General features: G+C 41.0%; 1 protein-coding gene across 1 annotated transcript in view; it reads left to right on the top strand.

Annotated features, from left to right (window-relative positions):
• Positions 1-13,503, top strand: part of IL1RAPL1 (interleukin 1 receptor accessory protein like 1) — a 1,997,981-nt gene that overhangs the window by 589,220 nt on the left and 1,395,258 nt on the right. The gene's annotated exons all lie outside the window — the stretch shown is intronic.

Here is a 13,503-nt window from a genome sequence, read left to right as displayed (position 1 = left end):
TTCTTCATAAAGATACTAGCTATATTGGGAAAATCATATTAAACATAATTAAAATATAACCTTACAAGAGAGGTTGCTTTTGTAGGTCATGTTGAGAAACTATTTTTGCTGTTTAAACAATCACAAGAAGAAAACCAATAATTGCAAGTAATTTACCAATTATTTTCAAATAATAAAGTTCTTTTAATCTACTTTTCAGAGATACGCAAAAAATCTGCTATAATAACATACATTGATTTATGGTTTCGATCCAAAGCACTTTCCCCTTTCTATGGCTCTATCAGACAGGTCACAGATATTTCTCTATGAATTTAACGAGAAATTAATTTGTCTTACAATATTTGATGCTTTGTCTACTTACTGTATAAGCAACACCAAAGTTTTTGCTCTATTTGAATAAGGATATTGTTTCCTATTGTCTCTTATGTTATATGGAAATTTAATGCACCCATATTTTCAAATTAAGAACTTTAACATACTGTACCTGAACATCTGTCATGGGATACAAAGTACAGTAGTAATTCAGTTTAAACTGCATGATACAAATAATCCCAACTATATAATGCTAATCAGTGGTATTCCTGAGTCTGGTGACACCCGGGAGTAAGTTTACTAAGACTGTAGTTCTAGTTAAGAAGGGATGTTGCCCATAGCAACATAGCAATGTTGCCCATAGCAACCAGTCAGATTCTACTTCTCATTTAGCTAGCACCTTCTAGAAGATAATACCTGAAATCTGATTGGTTGCTATGGGAAACATCCCATCTTAAATAGAGCTCCCATCTTAGTAATTTTACTCTCTGGTGCGGCCAGAGAGCCACCATCCAAAAAGGGGCATGGCCTCACAGGAAGACGGCTTGGCCTTGCAACCCCCTCCTCCAGTTTTCTGCACTCTTGGTGTGTGGCCAGTATTCAAACGGATGCTGGGCTGCCCACAGAGACAGCTCCTTCTCAGCGACAAGTACTGGGCACTGCACACTACATGTCACAGAGCAGCACCCATCTCCAGGTCACTGAGGAGGAGCCAGCATTTTGGTGTCGCCCCTCCAAGGATGACACTTGAGTGTGGTCCACACCTCCTGCACCCCACTAGTGACGCCTCTGATGCTAATGTCCCCTCTCGCACTGCATGCGGAAATCAGGTTGCCTGAATTTATTTAAACAACTCATGTTCAACAATGCAGCTGTATTCACTTTTATCACAGAAAAAAATAGCAATGTATAGAATGAATCAAATTTACCAGAATTTGCTAAAAAAAGGAAAAAAAGAAAAAAAGAATTATTGATGTCACAACTGACCCACTTTGCCTTGTTATAGTCCCATACTTTACTACTATAGATTACACTTTACTTTCTCTGTAACACAGGAGAAAATCTTACTCAATAAGATAACACATTTTATATTGCTTGAAAAAGGTTTTGCTTAATTAAAACTCTTACTAAAACTATTTCCACTTAAATTATTATGGAGCTAAAACATCTTACTCATCGCCAATACAAAATGTCTACTAATAGACATCAAGGGAGCCAAAATGACTGGGTTCCTAGCCTGCTGCATAATAAAGCAATAAAAAGCTGCTTAATCGTTTACCTTCACACGTGGTAATGCCTCGGTCTGTGGAGTATGTCATGAAGAAAACTGTGGGTGTTTACTTGCTTTATGGTTTCTACTAGACTAATGTTAATAGTTCATTTCTCACTATGTAACAATCTCTGTGTACTTGTATGCGCATTCTTGTTCTTTCCATCCGTCCCAGATATTTTTATCAGCTGCCGTCCAATGGACCAACATTAGAATCCATCACACTCAATCACATTTTATTTATCATTTTACGACTTCATAGCAAATTAACTTTTGCAAGCATTATGATCCTACACTTAAATGGTTTTATAAGAACTATTTATCTTTAATTAATGGCTGGGCAAGTGACCTCAAAAATGAAGCCAATTAAACACTGTTACTGTCACTCTTGAACACTTTGAGCGTTAAGGATATTGTACTTCTGTATTGATTTTAGGCAATGTCATTATTATAATAAAATAACATTTCCGAGCAGATAATCAGTGCGTTTATTTTATACTGTAATAATGGTTTGTGCTATAGTCAATGAAGAATACGCTATAAAGAAACTATTATGTTGTTTACATTTTCTTACGCATTCTGGAAATATTTGGAAAACTCATAAATGAAATGGTGAGCCAAAGCATGCGTTTCTGAGATTAGAAGACCGAAAAGGCTTTCACCCTTAGGTGACCTAAGTGACATTGTGATATGAACATCCATGTAAAGCTGATTATCCAATACATTTCAGTAAATAATGCTTTTTTAATAGGAGAGGCTTTATTTTTCTCATTCTATTATAGAGGATACACATGCTATGCTAGATTGCGCTCAACTTTGAAGTATACTGAAGAAATTCTCATTTTTAATATTTTTGTTAGGTTCTGTCCGTGTGACATATTATTATTATCATTATTATTATTATTATTACTACCAGTTATTTATATAGCTCACACATATTCCGCAGTGCTTTACAGATAATATTTAGCCATTCACATCAGTTCTTTCCACAGTGTAGCTTACAATCTATGTTCCCTACCACATGCAAACACACACAGACTATGGTTAGTGGGAGGCATTTGATATGCCACCTGTCACTCACCATACCAACACTGGAATTCCGACAGCCGGCATACCGACAACTATTCTCCCTCTTGAGGTGTCCACGACACCCCTGGAGGGAGAATAAATAGCATGGAGCGCATAGCACGCCACTGTGCCCGCAGCATGGTGAGCGCAGCAAGCCCGCAAGGGGCTCTTTTGTGCTCACCCCGCTGCCTGCATGACAGCGGTCAGGATCCAGGCGCCGGGGTCCAAGTGGCGGCATAACATACTATACCCTGGTGAACATGTATAGGGAACCAGTTAAACCTACCAGTATACTGCATTTTAGAATGTGGGAGGAAACTGGAAATCCATGTAAGTAAGGGTAGTGTGTGTGTGTGTGTGTGTGTGTGTGTGTGTGTGTATTTATTTGTGCTGTGTGTGTGCAGCATTTGCAAGTGTTTATGTGTACAGTATGTGTGTGTAGTGTGTGTGCATGTTTTCGTGCAGCTTTTGTATGTGTGTATGTGTGTGAGCAGTAGGCAGTGTCATTGAGAAGGGGGGAGCGTGTACAAATTACCCGGGCCTGGGCTAATGCAGGGGCCCTAGTCCGCTAATACCCCACCAAGTACACCTGAGCGCCGACGATGGCACCATCTTCCCAATGATATCTTCAGGAAGATGGCGCCGTACATTGAATGCACTGTTCAAGAGTACTTGCTCTCTAGTGACCAGAGTCATCTTCCCAAATATCACTGGGAAGATGGTGCTGGCCAGGGAGGAGGCCCCCCCACTGCTCCCCCCATGTTAAACACAATTATAATTTTTTTCAAATACCTTTATATTAAAGGTCATAGTAATGATCACTTTATTAAGCCATGCTCCGGCCCCTTTACCGGGGGCCCAGTGTGGCTCTCAATGGCCCTGGCAGTAAGGGGACTTTGTGGGTGGTGAGGGGCATGGAGATGTGATTGCATAATAATGACTACGCACGGCCCCCACTTTACAATGCCTAGAATATGGAATGTAAAGATGAGGGGGGCTACAATGACTTGATTTAGCACAAATTGTGTCATCGCCCCATCCCCTTTCAGTCTATGAGTGGGATGTGTGCGGGAGGATGTGCTTAGTGTGCAGTGGGGAGTGTGGAGAGAACTGAAGGGGAGCGGCTATATGACCATCTACGGGAGTGTCACACGATTTTCAGGAGAGTAGGCAAGTATGAGTTAGAGCCATGGTGGGAATTGAACCCAAGACCTCAGTACTGTGAAGCAGTCATGCTAACCATTACACCATATGGCTAAGCCAGCTATTTACCTACTATATTTTATGTGTATCCAGAAGGCTATTTACTAAGTCTTGGATGGAGATTAAATCCAACCAACCAGCTCCTACCTGTCATTTTTCAAACACAGCCTATGACATGGGAGTTAGGAGCTGATTGGCTGGCACTTTAAGTCAGTCCACTTTTCCTGCATCAAAGGCTTAATAAATAGACCCTTGAGTGCCTTCAAAGTTCAGTTAGGCAATTCTGTCCTTGTTTATATTTCTACTATGACTTATACACACTGATCATATAACAGCTGATAGTCAGCACTTGTTCAGAGTAGGTATGGCGATATAACATATGATGAACAGTGGTATTATTTTGAGATTATGACTACACCACTCTTAAAGAGCTCATATCTGTTAATATAATGATGGATAAAACAGGTTAAATTACTACTTAATTAGACTTTGGCTGTAAAAACACGGGTTCAATATATGTGAAAGACATAAGAACAAATTATGTACCTTTCACATGTAAAATACAATACTTGCAAGATGTATAACCATAATTATCTACTCATAATGGCCACTAGGTGGTAATGTTTTATCTATCTATCTATCTATCTATCTATCTATCTATCTATCTATCTATCTATCTATCTATCTACAGTATCTATCTATCTACCTGTCTGTCTGTCTATCACCTGACGCAGTGTGGGGGAAGCTGCGGACTCCCCCGTATGAGGGAAGAGACGGGGACCGTTTCAAAAAATGGAAGCATCACGGACTAATGTAAAATGAATTAACTTTGAATAGAAACAATTATAAATATTTAATATTTACATTTGAGCAGAAAGAATGTCTGGTAGTGGCAGATGAATGAATTCAGACTCAGGTTCACAACTGAAAGCAGGAGAACTAAAACTCTGAGCTTTAAACTTTAAAATCTACAGGATAAAAGCACTATAGAGTCACTTAGACCAGCACTCTGCAAGAACTTTTTGAATTGGACTACAATATTTGGTTCTTTGAGGAGATATAATTGTAGCACTATGGCCACAGCAAACTAATGTTAAGGAAGCCAAAAGGAAGATGAGGAGGAATCACAAGTAGGAATAATTATTGGAATTGTTTTTGTTACATATCAGAGTGCATCACCTGCAAGCTATAAAAGACCAGTGCAATTAGTGCTTCTGGTGTTATAATTTCAGGATGCAATTACATACATATTAAACTCTACAGGGACACCTTTTACCATTCTCTTGTTCTGCATTAATTCACGGAGATGTCTGTACTGATAAAAAAAAAAAAAGGTTTTGTTTGAAAACTAAATTACCACAGCTGTATCAGCTATTACATGGAGCAAAACAAAGATAGTCCCTCTTACACTAGCAATTGGTGTTTATCTTTCTGTTACATTAAAGAATACAGCACCTACAGTACAATAAAATTGCATTTCAGCAAAACATTGCTAGGCAGTGACATAATTAGACTTTGTTGGTCCCATAGTAATGTTTTGGAAGAGTCTTATTTACATAAAGCAAACAATTTCTCACCTCTTCTGGCTTGCTGATGTATCTACTACTGTGATCTGTTACAGTAATCAATAAGAAGCACCTATAATCAATCACAGATTTCTCTTTTCGTTAACATAGCAGCAGCTATGTCTCTGTAGTAGATGCTACCAATGTAGTTCCACCTCTGTTGCTTGGCCCTTGCACCTGGGGCATATTCTCTAAATCTTCAGCAGATGGACATGACCCTTGAACCTGGGGCTTATACTTTAAGTCTTCAGAACTGGGACATGGACCTTGCTCCTGGAGCTCATACTCTGAATCTTAAGCTCTGGGACATGGCCCTTGCCCCTGGAGCTCAAACTCTGAATCTTAAGTACTGAGACATGGCCCTTGCCCCTGGGGCTCATACCCTAATATTAAGCACTGGGACATGGCCTTTGCACCTGGACCTCATACTCTGAATCTTAAGTACTGAGACATGGCCCTTGCCCCTGGGGCTCATACCCTGAATATTAAGCACTGGGACATGGCCCTTGCACCTGGGGCCCATATCCTGAGTAATAAGCACTCGGACATGGCCCTTGCCCCTGGGGTTCATACTGTAGTCTGAATATTAAGCACTGGAACACAGCCCTTGGCCGTGGGGCTTATACTCTGAATATTAAGCACTGGGACATGACCCTTGCTCTGGGCTCATACTCTGAATCTTAAGCACTGGGAAATGGCCCTTTCACCTGGGGCTCATACTCGGAATATTAAGCATTGAGACATGGCCCTTGTACCTGGGGCTCATACTCGGAATATTAAGCACTTGCACCTGGGGCTCAAACTCTGAATCTTAAGCATTGGGACATGGCATTTATACCTTGGGGCTCATACTCTGAATATTAAGCATTGGGACATGGCCCTTGCACCTGGGGATCATACTCTGAATCTTAAACACTTGAATCTGGGGCTCATACTCTGAATCTTAAGCACTGGGTCATGGGATATTTTTAATGCTGATTTTGTTTAATATACTTTTGATTTAAGGGAACACTACTTGATATATGTGATAAGCTGCAACAGTGTAATTATTCTAAAAAGAATTGAAAAGGCAATGTACACTATGGGCAGTTTATATATATATATATATATATATATATACGAATATCACCACATCATGAGGCTCCAGCTGGGGCTATGTTGTAGATGAAACCAGCACTCCACAATAGTCAAACAGTTTGTGTCATTTATTGTGCAAATTCAGCAATATTATACCATCACAAGCGGGTTTGTCTGTGCAAATTCAGCAGTTTTGTAAACATAGTTCAGATATAGTCAAGTATCTCACATATCCTGTATGTGCTGGGGATCCATATCCTACCCAGCCTGATCTCCCAACAGCTGTTTCGGCTATCGCCGTCGTCAGGGGAGTTATTACCGCCAGTCTGCTACCCTTGTCACTTTATAACCCCTACATAATTAAAAACACCGTGCTCACCTGTTTCCACACTCCTCATTATCCCCGTCAGCTGGTGCCGAAAGGCGCGTCCGCCCCGCCGCCCGGACATCGCGGCGCTCAGTGCTGATGTCATCCGGCTCAGTCCCCTGTTGCCGGGCCACTCCCAATGTACACTCCGTCGCCTAGGTAACAGAAGACACCGTCATAACGTGCCACCCCTTAGTGACGCGAGTCCAGTGTTCCCCGCCCTTTTGACGAACGGAGATAAATTCATTGGTCCGCCTTTACAAGGGATCCGCCTTCAGTGACGTCAGCCCCCAGTCTCCTCGTATCCAGGTCACAGAGCCCCGTCGCCTAGCAACACCTGCAGCGGGGATTTAAAAAAGAGAAATGACGGAAACACAATAGTATCAACATCCATGAAATTCTAAACATTAAGCTACAAATTACCCTCGAAAATGTCTATTTACAACATATGGCAAGAGTCACTGAATACTATGTTCACAAAAATGTGCATGGCTGAATATCAGTAATTCATAATCCCATCAATAAATGTCATCAGTCATACACTGTATCTTATAGTTGGGATTTTTTGTCCCCACTATTTTACCTTCATGTTGTCCCCTATAGACAATAATCCCGACCATATAGGTAAATTGGTATACATTATAGCTTATATGGAGAAGGTATTCGCTCAAGGAAATCAGCTACTTTGAACAGCAGGCCTGATTCAGACCTAAATCCTATCTTTGTTTACAAAAAACAAGACAAAATTAATTCCTCATTTAGCCCTACTGGGGCCATAGCATTCAATTGGTAAATCCACCGACTCTCTTGTTTCAGTAACAGCTTGTTACGATCACCGCCTCTCCTGAGCGGTGGTATATGGTCCAACGGCATACACTTAAAGTCCTTTAGTTTGTGTCCACAACTCACAAAATGCCTGGCTACCGGTGGTGTGTTAGTTTCCACTGATTGAAGAGCTTTTTTAATTGAAGACCGATGCATAGAAATTCGCTCCTTTAGCATGCGAATCATTTTGCCCACATAGATCTTTCTACATGGACATACAATGATGTAGGTCACATATCGGGTTTCACATGTCATCCTGTGTCTCAACACATATTTATCCCCCGATATTGGGTGTATAAATTCGTTCCCCGTCAGCATAAAGGTGCAGTTGGCACAACTGCCACATTTAAAGGCTCCCTTCTGCAAGCTGAGCCAGTTGCTATTGGACACCGTTCCAGGACTGACATCAGCATGTGAGATACGTTCCTTCAGATTCCTACTCCTCTTATAGCTGAAGAGGGGTGTATTGGCGCAGAATCTGTTTAAGGACGGGTCAGTCTGGACTATGTGCCAATGCTTGAGTATCGATTTCTTGACCAAACCCGATGTGATGGCATAGGTACTTGTGAATACCAGCCGCTCGGCTTCTCCTTGTTTGATCTTTGGGATCAATAGATCCTCCCGTTTCAGTCCCAAACACTTGGTCACAGCCTCTTTTACCTCCACCGGATTATATCCACGGTCAATAAACTTCTGCCCCATATTTGCCAGAGCCTCCGGCAGTTTGGTTCGATCCGATGTAATGCGAGTCACCCTTAATAGCTGTGAATAGGGAAGTCCCTTTTTTAAAGGTTGCGGATGAAAACTGGACGCCATAAGGAGCGTGTTTTTATCGGTGGGTTTCCTGAAAATATTGGTGGTAAAACATCCCTTCTCAATCCCCACCATAACATCAAGATACTCCATGTTCACCCGACTATAACGATATGTGAATCTAATCGATTCAGGCCTGCTGTTCAACTTATCTACAAATTCTACAAGAGTTTTCTCACCACCAGTCCACAGCATGAACAGATCATCAATAAATCTAACATAAAAAATTATGTAATTTGAGAAAATTAAATCATTCATGATCTTTTCTTGTTCATAATCATACATAAATAAATTTGCGTACGACGGGGCCATGTTCGACCCCATCGCCGTACCATGTAACTGTAAATAAAAAGAATTATTAAACAAAAAATAATTTTTGTGCAAAATAACTTCAATTAATAATAATAAAAAATCAACTGGTGGACCCGCATAGTGTGGACTGGTGGTAATAGCTTTCCTCACTGATTCAATGCCGTCAGTGTGATCAATACTCGTGTACAAACTAGACACATCCAGAGTCACCAAGAGACAATCACTAGGCGGCCTGCCAAACTCTGTCAGTTTGTTAATGAAATCTGTCGTGTCCTTAACAAAATAGGGAGTATGTTGTACCACCGGTTGTAGGTGGTAATCTACATATTGGGACAGGGGTTGTCCTAGCGAACCTCTAGAGGAGATGATAGGTCTACCCGGAGGATCCACTAAACTCTTGTGCACCTTTGGCAAGATGTACAAGAGCGGGATCCTCGGGTAGTCCTGGATAAGAAACTTCTCGGTCTGTTCATCAATCCATGCATTTCTGAGTCCTAATTGTATGATGGAATCTATTTCTTTTTTGTAGTTCAGTGTCGGATCAAATAATAGTTGTTTGTAGCAAGTAGTATCTGACAACTGCCTCATGACCTCACTAATGTAGTTGGTTTTATCAAGTATTACAATGCCCCCGCCTTTATCGGCGGGGCGTATAACAATCTGAGCATTGTCATTCAACGTTTTAATTGCAGCTGCTTCTTCTTTATTTACATTAGAATATTTAATTCTGTTCTTCCGTAAAATTGGTAATGTGTCCATTCTCACCAACCGCATGAATGTTTCAATAGATGCGTTTGATGAGGGAGGATCAAATGTGCTGGAAACTTTGAAAGGGGTATGCTTAAATTCAGCTGTAGCCCGTTTACTGAAAAACTCTTTCAGACGTAGCTGTCTGTGGAATCTGTAAAGCTCAACCTCAAAGTCAAAGGGCTTCTGACGATGAGTTTGAACAAATGATAACCCCTTAGTAAGCACACTAACCTCCGACTCAGTCAATGCATGGGATGACAGATTGAACAATGCTATTTGCGGGTCGACCTGTTCTTCTCTCTTTGGTTTTTTGTGCCTGATACCCCCTCTCCGACAGGGTTTTCCAGATCTCTGTCTGGTGGTACCCTGCTGCGAGTGGTCGTTTTTCCCCCTAAAAAATATTGTTTGGTTTTCCCGGAGTTATCAGAATCACTCTGTGAAGTGTTAGACTCAATATCTGTGAATTGTCTAGGTTGTCGTTTTCTAAATGTATGACTGGTTTGCCACTGGCGTCTATTGGTCTGTGGAATCAACCAGGGGTATACACGAAAGTCCCTATAGTCCTCTTTTACCTTCTTATATTTTCCTTTTTTGAATGCTAATAGTTCTGTCTTAAAAGTGGATACACTTTCATCTAATTTGGATAGCCAATCAGTGTCACTGTCAGCCTTAATGATCTCTAATCCTGCTGTTTCACAAGAGCGAATATCCTTCTCCACAATTTTAATGTCGGCATTCACCTGCTGGATAACCAAGAGCATTAAATCAAAGCTGCACTGATTTAAAATCAAACACCACTGTCTGCAGAACTCTTTACAATTACGTCCCAAGGTAGGTTGATTTTTAATTCTAAAACCTCTGGGAATTAAATTATCTTTATGGTACTGCGACAGTGTCAATCCATGCAGCTCAAGTTCTACCAATCTTTTACGCAATCTCAAAAGATCGGCATGTATTTCCTGTGGACTGTCTAAATCAAAAGCTAGTTGTTCAGTATTAGAAAAAAGTATTTTAGATGCATCTTTATCCAAAAATCTCTTGGTTCCAGTAAGGTCGCCGACATTAAATTCCATGGTTTTATGCAGATACACAAAAAGAGGCAAGACACACCTACAACCTAATGTGCTCAACACCATACACAAAAGTGCATATAATATACACCCAACAAATATGAACAACATGTAATTAAAACAACATGTAATTAAAACCGTGGTGCAGTCCAAATCCAGTTCATGGAAGTTAATCTAATAGACAGCGTGGGCCGCACAACACTGAAAGATCTCCAAGAGGGTGCTCGGTCAAAAACTTTTCAATACGAATATCACCACATCATGAGGCTCCAGCTGGGGCTATGTTGTAGATGAAACCAGCACTCCACAATAGTCAAACAGTTTGTGTCATTTATTGTGCAAATTCAGCAATATTATACCATCACAAGCGGGTTTGTCTGTGCAAATTCAGCAGTTTTGTAAACATAGTTCAGATATAGTCAAGTATCTCACATATCCTGTATGTGCTGGGGATCCATATCCTACCCAGCCTGATCTCCCAACAGCTGTTTCGGCTATCGCCGTCGTCAGGGGAGTTATTACCGCCAGTCTGCTACCCTTGTCACTTTATAACCCCTACATAATTAAAAACACCGTGCTCACCTGTTTCCACTATTATTTGATCCGACACTGAACTACAAAAAAGAAATAGATTCCATCATACAATTAGGACTCAGAAATGCATGGATTGATGAACAGACCGAGAAGTTTCTTATCCAGGACTACCCGAGGATCCCGCTCTTGTACATCTTGCCAAAGGTGCACAAGAGTTTAGTGGATCCTCCGGGTAGACCTATCATCTCCTCTAGAGGTTCGCTAGGACAACCCCTGTCCCAATATGTAGATTACCACCTACAACCGGTGGTACAACATACTCCCTATTTTGTTAAGGACACGACAGATTTCATTAACAAACTGACAGAGTTTGGCAGGCCGCCTAGTGATTGTCTCTTGGTGACTCTGGATGTGTCTAGTTTGTACACGAGTATTGATCACACTGACGGCATTGAATCAGTGAGGAAAGCTATTACCACCAGTCCACACTATGCGGGTCCACCAGTTGATTTTTTATTATTATTAATTGAAGTTATTTTGCACAAAAATTATTTTTTGTTTAATAATTCTTTTTATTTACAGTTACATGGTACGGCGATGGGGTCGAACATGGCCCCGTCGTACGCAAATTTATTTATGTATGATTATGAACAAGAAAAGATCATGAATGATTTAATTTTCTCAAATTACATAATTTTTTATGTTAGATTTATTGATGATCTGTTCATGCTGTGGACTGGTGGTGAGAAAACTCTTGTAGAATTTGTAGATAAGTTGAACAGCAGGCCTGAATCGATTAGATTCACATATCGTTATAGTCGGGTGAACATGGAGTATCTTGATGTTATGGTGGGGATTGAGAAGGGATGTTTTACCACCAATATTTTCAGGAAACCCACCGATAAAAACACGCTCCTTATGGCGTCCAGTTTTCATCCGCAACCTTTAAAAAAGGGACTTCCCTATTCACAGCTATTAAGGGTGACTCGCATTACATCGGATCGAACCAAACTGCCGGAGGCTCTGGCAAATATGGGGCAGAAGTTTATTGACCGTGGATATAATCCGGTGGAGGTAAAAGAGGCTGTGACCAAGTGTTTGGGACTGAAACGGGAGGATCTATTGATCCCAAAGATCAAACAAGGAGAAGCCGAGCGGCTGGTATTCACAAGTACCTATGCCATCACATCGGGTTTGGTCAAGAAATCGATACTCAAGCATTGGCACATAGTCCAGACTGACCCGTCCTTAAACAGATTCTGCGCCAATACACCCCTCTTCAGCTATAAGAGGAGTAGGAATCTGAAGGAACGTATCTCACATGCTGATGTCAGTCCTGGAACGGTGTCCAATAGCAACTGGCTCAGCTTGCAGAAGGGAGCCTTTAAATGTGGCAGTTGTGCCAACTGCACCTTTATGCTGACGGGGAACGAATTTATACACCCAATATCGGGGGATAAATATGTGTTGAGACACAGGATGACATGTGAAACCCGATATGTGACCTACATCATTGTATGTCCATGTAGAAAGATCTATGTGGGCAAAACGATTCGCATGCTAAAGGAGCGAATTTCTATGCATCGGTCTTCAATTAAAAAAGCTCTTCAATCAGTGGAAACTAACACACCACCGGTAGCCAGGCATTTTGTGAGTTGTGGACACAAACTAAAGGACTTTAAGTGTATGCCGTTGGACCATATACCACCGCTCAGGAGAGGCGGTGATCGTAACAAGCTGTTACTGAAACAAGAGAGTCGGTGGATTTACCAATTGAATGCTATGGCCCCAGTAGGGCTAAATGAGGAATTAATTTTGTCTTGTTTTTTGTAAACAAAGATAGGATTTAGGTCTGAATCAGGCCTGCTGTTCAAAGTAGCTGATTTCCTTGAGCGAATACCTTCTCCATATAAGCTATAATGTATACCAATTTACCTATATGGTCGGGATTATTGTCTATAGGGGACAACATGAAGGTAAAATAGTGGGGACAAAAAATCCCAACTATAAGATACAGTGTATGACTGATGACATTTATTGATGGGATTATGAATTACTGATATTCAGCCATGCACATTTTTGTGAACATAGTATTCAGTGACTCTTGCCATATGTTGTAAATAGACATTTTCGAGGGTAATTTGTAGCTTAATGTTTAGAATTTCATGGATGTTGATACTATTGTGTTTCCGTCATTTCTCTTTTTTAAATCCCCGCTGCAGGTGTTGCTAGGCGACGGGGCTCTGTGACCTGGATACGAGGAGACTGGGGGCTGACGTCACTGAAGGCGGATCCCTTGTAAAGGCGGACCAATGAATTTATCTCCGTTCGTCAAAA

Source organism: Pseudophryne corroboree, chromosome 2 (assembly GCF_028390025.1).
Source record: "Pseudophryne corroboree isolate aPseCor3 chromosome 2, aPseCor3.hap2, whole genome shotgun sequence".
NCBI lineage: Eukaryota > Metazoa > Chordata > Amphibia > Anura > Myobatrachidae > Pseudophryne > Pseudophryne corroboree.
The sequence above is the reverse complement of the archived record's forward strand: the minus strand, read 5'-3'. Positions and strand labels throughout refer to the sequence as shown.